Raw genomic sequence first — 12,369 nt, 5'->3', positions numbered from 1 at the left:
TGTGACTGGATTCAGGATTTTCTAAGAGTGGACACTTATTACATTATTCATAACGGAATGAAATCGGCAGATGTCGAAAACTGATATTCTGAGAGCTGTGGCTGTTGCACTATAATGTTTATAATTTAAAAAGCAACCAACTACAAACATGGATTAAAAAATTTCATTTGAATTAAATCACGACTGGTGTCGGATTTCTAAGAAATCCAGCTTCAGATGGTTGTTACAAGATTCCCTGTTTTCTTGCTAGAGCCTTGTTTTGTAATACGTTAGTCTTCTGAGGCTGACCCACCATTTGTAAATGTTTATCGTGTGTGCTGCAACTGAACATAGAACGGTGTGCTTCAAACCGTTTTGCAGTGAACTGAACATGGTGCATGTCCAAAAAATTGTGTTAGTTTCAAAGTTCGTAAGATAAGCACAGCGCGTTTTCACTACACAGAAATATACAGTGATAACCTAAAACATTATGCCCACAGGAACATGGCCCCTGATAGCTGAGTGGTCAGCACGACGGAATGTCTTACCTAACGGCTCGGGTTCTATCCCCGGCTGGTCGGAGATTTTCTCCGCTCATGGACTAGGTATTGTGTTGTCCTAATCATCATCATTTCATCCCCATCAACACGCAAGTCGCCGAAGTGGCGTCAACTCGAAAGAGGGGACGGTCTACCCAACGGGAGGCCATAGCCACAGGGCATTTCCATTACCGAACATTGGATGCCACTTGGCGGCGTTTCGGGCACGTGACGTGGTAACAAAAGTATGCAAACGGAGCAGATACGGACGGGAGGATCACCCTTTTGAAGATATGGCTGAAAACTGGGAAATCTATTGAGACATGCGACTTTGGCAAAGGGCAGATTATTATTTCGCAATGCCTGTGAATGAGCATCTTGAAAACGACGAAACTGCTCGAATGCTCACGTGCTACAGTTGTGCGCGTCTGCGGAAAGAGGCATAAGGACAGAGGCTGTAATTAGGCGCTAAAGGGATGGACGTCCACGACTCTTCACAGAACATGGAGTTAGGAGGCTTGTCGGCTCTCTAAAGCCAAAAGAGCACAATTCTGATGCATGCACAAGTGTTTCAGAACACACCGTTCAACGTACGTTGTTGAACATGGTGCTCGGCAGCAGACCACCCCTACGTGTTCACATATTGGCCCAACGATATAGTATATGACGTAATGTATTACTATTACAGTGGGCACGGGACCATCGGGATTAGACCGTCTATTTATGTAAACATGCCGGCTCTTCGAGTGAATCACATTTTTGCAACATTAAACCATTGACCGTCTCCACAAACACCGTCATCAGGGTGGACGGCGGCTTATCTTGCAGCGCGTCACGGACTGGCAGGTGGGAGCAGTATTATGCTATGAGAGACATTCTCCTGCGCTTGCATGGGGCCTGTGATAGTGATCTAAAACACAATGAAAGCTGTGAACCACCGCATCCCTTCGTGCTGGATGTCTTCCATGACGGCCATATCACCTTTTAGCAGTATAATTGTCCGTGTCTCGCAGCTAGAGTCGTGGTACAGTGGTTTGAGGAGCATTCCAGCGAACTCATGTTGATGTCTCGGCTACCAAATTCCTCTGATGCCCATCTGGATAGCTATCGGGCGCCATCACTGCATACGCGTATCGGTGGTCCGTTATTTATTTATCTATTTATTTAACCTGATCAGATTAGGGCCATCAGGCCCTCTCTTACATCGGACCAGTGTTCCACACGTGCAGTATTTCACACAACAGAGTTACATCATGACCATAGTTTAAATGAGAAAATTAGCTTACTCTAGTGACAACATGAATAAAGAGTAGTGACTAAGACCTAATAAAGTAAATGCGGCAGTATTTTTACAACAGGTGCTATACGTACAGATTATGATAAAAGCTATAATAATGACAGTAAAAAATTCAAATAATAATGATAAACATGACTAAGACCTAATAAAGTAAATGCTGGCAGTATTTTTACAACAGGTGCTAAACATACAGATTATGATAAAAGCAATAACATTAACAGTAAAAAAAATCAAATAATAATGACAAACATAAGAAAGATTGGCAATAGTAATGAAGATTTGTGCAGATGTACATTAATATCTTGGGGTGTAAAGTAGATGTTTACTAGTATAGCGAGTTTTGGGGAAGGGAGATTTAAGGAGGGGGAAAGAGGGAATTAATGAGGTGAAGTGCATTCATGTACAGAGGAAGGCATTACTGTTTCTTAAGTACATACGTCATTAACTGTTTTTTGAAGCCGGACATGTTTTCAAGTTCTCTAACATAACGAGGGAGGTTATTCCAGAGTCGGGTTCCCGTTACTGTAAATCACTTGGAGAAGGTGACTGAGCGATGCAGTGGAACGGAGAGGATTTTATTATGATGGGAACGTGTGGTTCTGTCTTGTTGTTCCGACATGAGCGTTAGTGAGGAGGAGAGATATGAGGGACAGCGTACATTTATAAGGCAGTAGATGAGACAGAGTGTATGGAAATCTCTGCGTTTGTCTGCACGCAGCCAGGACAATTTTGCGTATGCTGGTGAAATGTGATCAAAAAGTCGAACGTCACAGATATATCGGACGCAGGCATTCATGACCAGTTCTAGACGTCTGGAATTTTCCTGAGAGAGGCCTTGTAGGATAATACCGCTGTAGTCAATGATTGGGAGTAAAAGCGTTTGTACTAATTTCTTTTTCAGATCGAAAGGGAAGAGTTTTTTATATTTTTGTGGGACATGAAGGGATGGTGATGCTTTTTTGCACACTGCAGTTACGTGCTCTGTCCAATTTAGATTTACGCGAATTACATGACCTGTGCGTAAACACCTAATGCCACAGACCCCCACAGACCTACCAACAAACTGTCGGATCCCTGACACGCCGAACTAAAGATGTATTTCGTTCCAAAGACGGAAAAATACGCTACTAAGCAGACGGTCATAAAGTTTTGGCTTATCAGTGTACAGCACTGCAGCAAACCAATAATGAATACAAAAGGAGACCCATCCAAGAAAGCAATGAAACCTGTAATTATCATCTGAAGATAGATTTCTAAGAAATCCGAAACGCTTCGTGGCCTGACGTAAATAAAACTTTTTCTAACCACACTTGTGACAGGTTGCTGCTCAAACTGTCAGTCTTATATGTAGAGGTCATTTTGGGAGTACTCCAACGGTCATTAACGCTTACAGTATACATAAACGATCGAGTGAAGTGGAAATCAACCTGGTCCCCACCGCCCACTAGTGGGAGTTACAGGTTTCACTGTGGGCGGTTGGCCGTAAAAGTATTGAAAACTATTTCATTTGTTTTTCATAAAGTTCTGACAAAATGTATTTAGTAAGTAACTACTATTATATGCTTAAGTTTGTTGTAGTTCTGATTTCTAAATTTAATAAAGGGAAGCTACTTCCCTGCTTTATGAGGAACTACTACAGTGGAATCAGTGGGCGGTTAGACAGTTTTAGTAAAGAGGTACAGAAGTGGGCGGAATGTAAAAAAGGTTGACTACCCCTCATCCAGTGGACGACGTCTGAAGTTTGATTAGGCTTCTGTAGACGATCCTGTTGTCTGTGGGAAGGCTGCAAATGCGGAAGATCTACAGAGACTCGATGACTGGTATACGGACTGGCACTTCACCCTGAAAGTAAACAGATGTTGTTGCACTTAGGTAGGCGAAGAGCCACTACTGTTCAATTAATCTCTTGGTGACAGATCACTTCAGACAGTAACAACCATAAAATAACTAGCAGAAAGCATCCTGAGCGAGCAAAAGCTGAATGACGACACAAAACAAACTGTAGGAAAAGCTGATTCCAAGCTAAGATAAGTTGAAAGAATCTTAAGGAAATGTAATTCATTCATAGAGAAAGTGGTTTATTAAAGTCTTTTTCGATCGATTGTTGAGTATTGTTCATCAATCTGGGATCCTTACAAACTAGGATTGAATGAAGAGGTATATAAGACGCAACGAAGAGAGGCAAGTTTCTTCACGTGATCGATTAGTATGGATTAGAGCGTTACGGAGATGCTCAACAAACTCCTGTGGCAGTCGCGTCTAGAGAAATTTTATGTACCACGGAAGAGCTTAGTGGCGAAATTAAGAGAGTGTTTCGTCTCTAATGACTTCGATGACGTCGGAACGTTCAGCCCAATCTTCCTTTCTTCTTTCCTTCCGAGAGTGTACGTTCGGAGAGGATTTGGGCAACATATTATTTAATCCCAAACATTTATCACGAATGATCACGAAGGAAAAAAATCAGAGAAATTATAGCTCATGCGGAGGTTTATCGACAGTCATTACGCCACACACGATTCGCAAATGGCACAAAAAATGGAAAAAATAATAATTGTACCAGATAGCCTCCGCCAAACACCGGAAAGTGGCTTGCGGAGTGTAGATGTAAATGTAGCTCTTTAAAATCTGTTAGGAGGGTACTACACTTAAGGAATATTCGGTCTCCTGCCTGTGGCGTTGAAAAAGTAGTGATAGGAATCTCATGGCTCCCTGGAGGACTATATAATCCTCCACTACACCTAGCCTTATGCTGCTTTCTACGTAAACCTGGTTCGGCTTCTTTGATGCTACACACGTATTTTTTCGTAGGATTTTGCGCTTAGGCAAGAAGCAGAGTGATCTGTATTTCTCGTTTAATAGTTTCGATGTGTTTTCTACTTGTTAGAAAACTCTGTTGCCACGTGCGCTATTATCAACTATTAGTTTCAATCTGGTTGGCTGCTAGCTACTAAGACCACAACGGGAAAGCTGGAATCATGGTATCTTTCCACGTGATTCTGCGTGCTGTTACCAGAGCCAGTGCAGCACGTCGCCAATGGTATCTCTGACGTTTCAGATGAATCATCTGTATCAGCGTCACTGATCTGTATTTCGTTGGCACAATTTGTCGAGATAGGTTTTTGATCATTAGGGGTACACCACGTAGAAATGTAATTGTCACTGTCTGAAACCTCTGCCATATCGTTTTATCAGTCCTGCGTTGGGTGGTTTAACCTGTTATTTGTACTACAGTCTCGCTCCAATTCATGACAGTATTTGAATCGTGGTAATATTTTGTCAGTATCTGACCTGATATTTCTATGTTTTTCGTCGATGAACACCTTGATAGGCATGTCATCTGCGACATGTCTGAAACTTCGACAATTACTGAAGCTGTATGCGCGATCGTTAATGTGTGCTGTGGCACTGATATTAACTCTTAAAACATCGATAGTTTTTTCATTCTAAACCAAACATTGCGAGTCATTTCCTTTGTGTTCGGAGTCCATACCGAAATCCTGCAGCAGGGCTTTACTATTTATCCAGTGGATCGTGTTACGTGTCAATATGCGTCGTGTGGATGACGGGCATTATTGATTCACTGATCGTGCAGTATATACATTATTTATTTATTTACACGAATTGGCCAACTAAGGACCGCGTTACAAATTTTATTTCATGTTCACTTTTTTCTTTCTCTTCTCTTCTGCCTGCTGCCATTTTTTCCAGATGTTCAACTGTTAGTTTCCTGTCATCGGTTTTGGAGCCTCCTGAAAAACCTCGAATTCAGTTATTGCCTTTCTGTATTTGTCCGTATTCATTACGTCCATTTCTGTAGGTCCAATTTCACCGAGGTCTTTCTTTATTCCTTGCAACCAAAAGTTGGGTGTTTTCCTCTGTTGAATTATATTGAAGATTTTCTTCGTTAATTTGCCATCGTCCATTCTCACCAGATGACCAAAGAACATCAGCCTCCTCTGTCTCATTTCCGTTGTGACTGGTTTAATAACTTGGTAGGTCTTCTCATTGCTCATCTTTACCCATTTTTCACCTTTTTTTTGTGTCCACCAAGAATCTTCCTCAGAATTACTCTTTCCTTCTACTCGAGCCCACCGATTAGTCCTTTGTTTTTGAGGAGAGTGTTTATGCTGCATATTGAACTTCTGATCTCGTCGTTGTATTGTAGTTTAATAACTTTGCATTTCAAGATAGCCAGTTTTTGTTGTACAGCTTCTGTGTTAAAATGTGTGCCCTCCTAAGTTTAGCTCCTCGAAGTTTGACAGCTTCTTTTTCTATGCCAGTATCCGTTATTGTTTCTCCCAAATATTTAAAGTGTTTTACCCTTTCGATACATCCAATAACTGTGTGCAATTCTTTGATTTCCTTATATTTGCTAGACATGAATTTAGTTTTTTCTTGTGATATCTGTAAACCAAATTTAGCTGCATGCTTTGCTAAGATTTCTGTTGGTTTAATGGCATCTGCTATGTTTGTGGATAGGAGAGCAATGTCATCTGCAAAAGCTAGTGCATGTATCGTAAGGCCTTTTTAACTGATCCTCTAAAAGAAATTCCCTTTACTTTTTGTTGTTTGTATTCCTCCAATGTCTACGTCATAACCTTTTCCAAAGTGATGTTGAACAGAATTGGGGAGAATCCATCCCCTTATCTTCAACCCGTTTCGATTTTAAAAGGTTCGGAAATCTTGACTTGAAATTTGACTTTGGACTTGGTATCTGTCAGTATTTGCTTTACTATCTCTCTAGTTTTTCTGCCGACTTCAAATTCCTCCAGAGTTCTAATGATCCTTTCTCTGTCTATAGAGTCATACGCTTTTCTAAAATCAATAAAAGTCGTGACATGTGGTTGACTAGCACGTGTCCTAATTACGTTTTTAAGGTTAATAATTTGCTCCAAACAGCTCCTCCCTTTTCTAAATCCACCTTGGTATTCTCCTATATGTTCATTGAGAACTGGTTCAATCCTATTTAGTAATATCGTGATATCTTGGAAATGATCTTGTATGGAACGAGTAGAAGGGAAATCCTCCTGTAATTGTTCACATCTGATCTGTCACCCTTTTTGTGAAGTGTATATATACCCTTTTTTTTCATTTATTGAATTTCAATTCCCCCCGAAGGGGGCGGGCTGGCAGCAGCTTAGTACTCCGCTCTTCAGCCGACAAATTTTGTGACAAAGAGCAACAGAACAAATAATAAAAAAAAACAGGCGATAAAATCGGAGACTTAGAGAGTAACAAGGCGAAAAGAAATCGTGGAACTTAAAACAACAACACAGGGATGATGACGCTAATAAAAATACATACGAAGTAGACAGGGAAAACAATAGACAATTAAAAAACACGGCGACAGTCTGGATTCTGTTCGCAAAGGAAATAAAATTCACACCGAGCGACAGCATGGTTTCTGTTCGCAACACGAGAAAGACAAACAACACTGAATAGTCACTGGAACACTGCACTAAAAAGTTGGCAAATGTGACACCACAGTCGAGAGCAGGTGGGGGGAAACTGGACAGAAGATGGGAAAACGAAAAAGGGGGGGGGGGGGGGAAGGAGAGTAAAAGCGAAGGGGGGAGCCGGGAAAGGAGCTGAAGGAGGATGAGGACCCATAAGAGGGGTGGGGGGCAGACGCGACAGGGAGTGGGGTAGGCAGAGGAGGGGAATACAAAATGACTGGGGGGGAGAAGGGAGGTAGGGAGAGGTTTAGTGGGGAGAAAAACAGGACAGAAGGGGGGGGGGAGAGGGAGCCCAGGGAAAGGACAGAGGAAAGGAGGGGGATGGAGGATCAGAGTTGATAGGAAGGATAAATGGAGGGAGAGAGGGCATCATCCGGGAGGGGGAGGTGACGGAAGCCACCTTGGGAAAGGAGATGGAGGGTGTAGAGATGGTGGGTAGGGGGGACACAACGGTGAAGACGTGGCAGGGGGCGGGGACGGGAGAGGAGAGGAGCAACCAGGGGGTGAGGGGGTTCAAGACGGCGGGAGGTGTAGAGGATGTGAATATGTTCGAGGAATAGGAGCAGAAGGGGGAAAGGAATGAGATCATAGAGGATCCGCGTGGGGGTCGGGAGGCGGATACGGAAGGCGAGGCGGAGAGCATGACGCTCAAGGATCTGGAGGGACTGATAGAATTTGGGGGGGGCAGATATCCAGGCAGGACTGGCATAACAGAGGATGGGACGGATGAAGGATTTGTAGGTGTGGAGGATGGTAGAGGGGTGCAACCCCCATGTCCGGCCAGAGAGGAGTTTGAGGAGTCGGAGGCGGTTGTGGGCTTTGGATTGGATGGAGCGGAGATGAGGTATCCAGGTGAGGTGACGGTCAATGGTGAGGCCAAGGTAGGTGAGGGTGGGGGTGAGGCGAACAGGACGTGCGCAGACAGTAAGGGAGAAATCCAGGAGGCAGAAGGAGCGAGTGGTACGACCTACGATGATTGCCTGGGTCTTGGAAGGATTGAGTTTCAGGAGCCATTGGTTACACCATGCAGCAAAAAGGTCAAGGTGATTCTGGAGAAGACGTTGGGACCGTTGGAGGGTAGGAGCAAGGGCGAGGAATGCGGTGTCATCAGCATATTGCAAGAGGTGTACTGGAGGGGGGGGGGGGGTTGGGGCATATCTGCCGTGTACAGGAGGTAGAGGAGAGGGGAGAGGACAGAGCCCTGGGGCACACCGGCAGAGGGGTAGAAGGTGTGGGAATTGGCATGATGGACGGTAACATAGGAGGGGCGGTGGGAGAGGAAGGAGGCCACCAGACGGATGTAGTTGATAGGAAGGGCGTAGGTTTGGAGTTTAAACAGGAGACCGGGATGCCAGACACGGTCGTAGGCCTTTTCGAGGTCAAGTGAGACAAAAATGGCGGAGCGACGGGAGTTAAGCTGGAGGGAGAGGAGATGAGTGAGGCGGAGGAGTAGGTCATCAGCAGAGAAGGAGGGTCGAAAGCCACATTGGGTGTTTGGGAGGAGGTGGTTTTGGTGGAGGTGGAGATGGATGCGCCGGGAAAGGATGGATTCCAAGAGCTTGCTGAACACTGATGTGAGACAGATAGGACGATAGGAAGAGGCATCAGATGGAGGCTTATTGGGTTTGGAGAACATCAGGATACGGGAGGTTTTCCACAGGTCGGGATAGAAGCCAGTGGCAAGGATGACATTGTAGAGGGTGGCAAGGAGGGAAAGGAAGGAGGAAGGGCAGTGTTTGAGGTGGCGGTAGGTAACGCAGTCATGGCCGGGAGCAGTGGTGCGTTTAGTGCGGAGTGTGAGGCTGATGTCCTGTGTAGTGATGGGAGTGTTAAGCGCAGAAGGTTGGGTGTGGCCCAAGTACTGGAAGCTAGGAGCAAGGGGAGGAACAGAGGTATTCGTATGGTCCATGACATCAGGGAAGAGGGAATAATCAAAGTGGGGATCATCTGGGATGGAACAAACATCAGAGAGGTGGGAGGCAAAGTGGTTGGCCTTACTGAGGTTGTCAGGAAAGGGACGGTCATTAAGGAGGAGAGGGTACTGGGGGGTGGGGCGGTTCCCAGTAAGGCGGTGGAAGGCAGACCAATACTTGGAAGAGTTGATGGGGAGTGTGGTGTTGAGTCGTGTACATGTCTGGCGCCAGGCTCGGCGTTTCTTCGCAACAAGCAGGTTGCGGATGTGTCGCTGTAATTGCCGGTGGCGGGTAAGTGTATCCCGGTCACGAGTGTGGAGAAAAGAGCGGTAGAGGCGGCGGGACTCTCGAAGGAGAAGGACGGCCTGTGGAGGCAGGGCGGGGCGATGAGGGTGGATGGCTTTGGTGGGGATATGGGTGGCGACGGCGTCAGACAATGTCTGGTGCAGGAAGGCAGCAGCGCGAGCGATGTCATCAGGAGACTGGAGGGTAAGGTCGTGGCCGTCAACCTGGGTGTGAATGGAATCCCGGTAGGCATCCCAGTTGGCACGGGAGTAATCATGGACAAGTTTAGGAGGGACGTCAGGGCGAGGAGCGTGGCGGGGATGGCGACCGTTAGAGATAGTGAGGAGGACAGGAGCATGGTCACTGCCAATGAGATCAAGGACATCCGCGGTGATGCGCCCAAGGAGGTTTGGAGAGGCAAGGACCACATCAGGAGTGGTGTTGGATTCGGGCCGGGTGTGCTGAGGCAGGGGAACCAGGTCTCCCTGGAGAGTGGTGAGAAACTGATGCCACCGTCGGAGGTCGGCAGGATCACGGCTGTGGATATTGAGATCAGCGGCAATCACGTAGGTGGAGAAGGTGCGGTCAATGTGGGCCAGGAAATCGTACGGGATGAGGGTGCGAGGGCGGACATAAATGGTGGCACAGGTGATGGTAAGGGTGGGGAAGAAGAGACTGAGGGTGAGATGCTCGGCAGGATTGTTAAGGAGAGGTTGGGGCCGGACAGGGAGGTGCTTGAGGTGGCCTATAGCAACTCTGCCACGCGCGAGAGGGTACGGGTTATCGGTGCGGTGTAGAGTGTAAGGAGCCGTGGAGACGGAGAGACGGGGTTGAAGGAAGGTTTCATTTAGGACGAAGGCATCCACGCGGTGCTGACGTAGGGTGTGGAGGAAGAGGAGTTTGTGGGTGGGCAGGGAGTGAATGTTGTGGTACAGGATACGGTACGGTTGTGGAGAGTTAGACAAGGGTGGTGAGGGGGGTGAAGGTGAAGTGGGCCTGGTTGTGGGAGTATGTGGCATAGGTGGTAAGATGGAAGATGGAACGGGCAGCGAGGGCGATTTGGGAAAGTGTGTGTGAGCGCTGGAAGAGGTGGATGTTTTGGAGCACAATGGTGGTGAAACGGATGATGTCCTCAGCAGTAGGGGGAGGGCGGAGCGAGTTGTTGGGGTGGATGGGGTCATCAACAGGACGGACAGGCACGGTGAGCTCAGGGGTTACTGGTGGTGGTTTCGCTTTACACTTCGAGGAGTACGTAGGATGTGGTTCGTTGCAAGTGTTGCAGGAGGGGGGAGAGGTGAGGTTGGGGCAATGCTTGAGGAAGTGGGAAGCTTTGCAGTGGGGACAAGTAGGGGGGTTCCTGCAGGCAGAGGTAACGTGGTCGTTGTAGGTGAGACAGCGTTTGCAGCGGTAGGATTGGACGGGGGAACGGGAGGGGTCCACCTTATGGCGCTGATTGGAGATGAGGGCTCCCTCGGTGAGGAGGCGGCAGAGGTAACGTGGTCATTGTAGGTGAGACAGCGTTTGCAGCGGTAGGATTGGACGGGGGAACGGGAGGGGTCCACCTTATGGCGCTGATTGTAGATGAGGGCTCCCTCGGTGAGGAGGCGGTCAATGGAGGAGGAGGATTTGGTGAATATCCGCATGAGAAAAGTCGGCCCGGCATCATTGAAGATGCGACGGGCCGAGCGGATTTCAATGTCGGGCCGGGAGTTGAGTTCCGCCAACACCTCAGCCTCCGTGATCACGGGGCTAAGCTTCGTGATCACAGCGGTGAAGGTCGGCGGACGCCGGGGAGGTTGAGGCTGACGGGGAGAGGACGGGGTGTAGTAGGGGGTGAGGGTTGCACGTTGGCCAAATTGGATACGGGGGATGCGGGAGAGGAGATCGGTGTGGAGGGAAGCACTGGGGGATTTGATGAGGACCGAGTCCTTGCGAGGAATCAGTTGGGAGATGGGAGCATTGGGGTAGTATTTCCGGATGGCGAGGGTGAGGGAGCGGGCATCAAGGAATTGAGGGTCAGGATTTGAGAGGACAAAGGTGTGGGTGGCAAGCGGGGCGGGGGCGGGGGTCGGAGCCGCGTCCATGGGGGTGGGTGGGTCATGGGGGCTGGGGTTTTTTTTGGAGGAGACTGCAGGGGAAGGGTCAGCATTCGGGCGCTTTGAAGGTTTCGCGGGCACGACCGGGTGGAGAGGGGGCAGGGGTACGGGTTGCAGGGGGAGATGGCGGGGGGCAGGACCACCCTGAGCAGCGGATGACGCAGACGGAGGGGGCGTGGGTGTCACTGAGACTGTGGAACGTCGAGCAGAGATCCGTGCTGGCTTGGAGCCTGTCGGAGGCGGTGCGGGGAGCGGCGGAAAGTCAGTAGCTGTCGGTGGGGCGACAGTGATAGGGGAGGAGGAGTTGGGGGTGGTTACAGCCGAAAGTGGTGCAGGGGTGGGGTGGACAGGGACAGAAGGAAGGACGGGAAGTGGGGTGGAGGAGGAGCTCCATGTGATGGTGGTTGGAGCAGCGGAGGGAGAGGTGAAAATGATAGTGGTGGTGGTGGTGGGTTGGGACATGGCGGCGGCGCGCGAGAAGGGCGGCGGCGGCGACCAGACGGCGACGGCGGCGACCGGCAGGCGGCGGCGGCGGCGGCGGCGGCGAGCACCGGCAGGCGACGGCGGCGGCGAGCCCCGGCAGGCGGCGGCGGCGGCGGCGGCGGCGAGGACCGGAAGGCGGCCAAACGGCGGCGCAGACGGCGACGGCGGCGATCAGCAGGCGGCGGCGGCGGCGGCGGCGGCGGCGAGCACCGGCAGGCGGCAGGCGACGGTGGCGAGCACCGGCAGGCGGCGACCAGGCGGCGGCGGCGAGCCCCGGCAGGCGGCGACGGCGGCGGCGGCGGCGGCGGCGGCGGCGAGGAC

The sequence above is a fragment of the Schistocerca americana genome, chromosome 4 (assembly GCF_021461395.2).
Source record: "Schistocerca americana isolate TAMUIC-IGC-003095 chromosome 4, iqSchAmer2.1, whole genome shotgun sequence".
NCBI lineage: Eukaryota > Metazoa > Arthropoda > Insecta > Orthoptera > Acrididae > Schistocerca > Schistocerca americana.
This window is presented reverse-complemented; position numbering follows the sequence as displayed.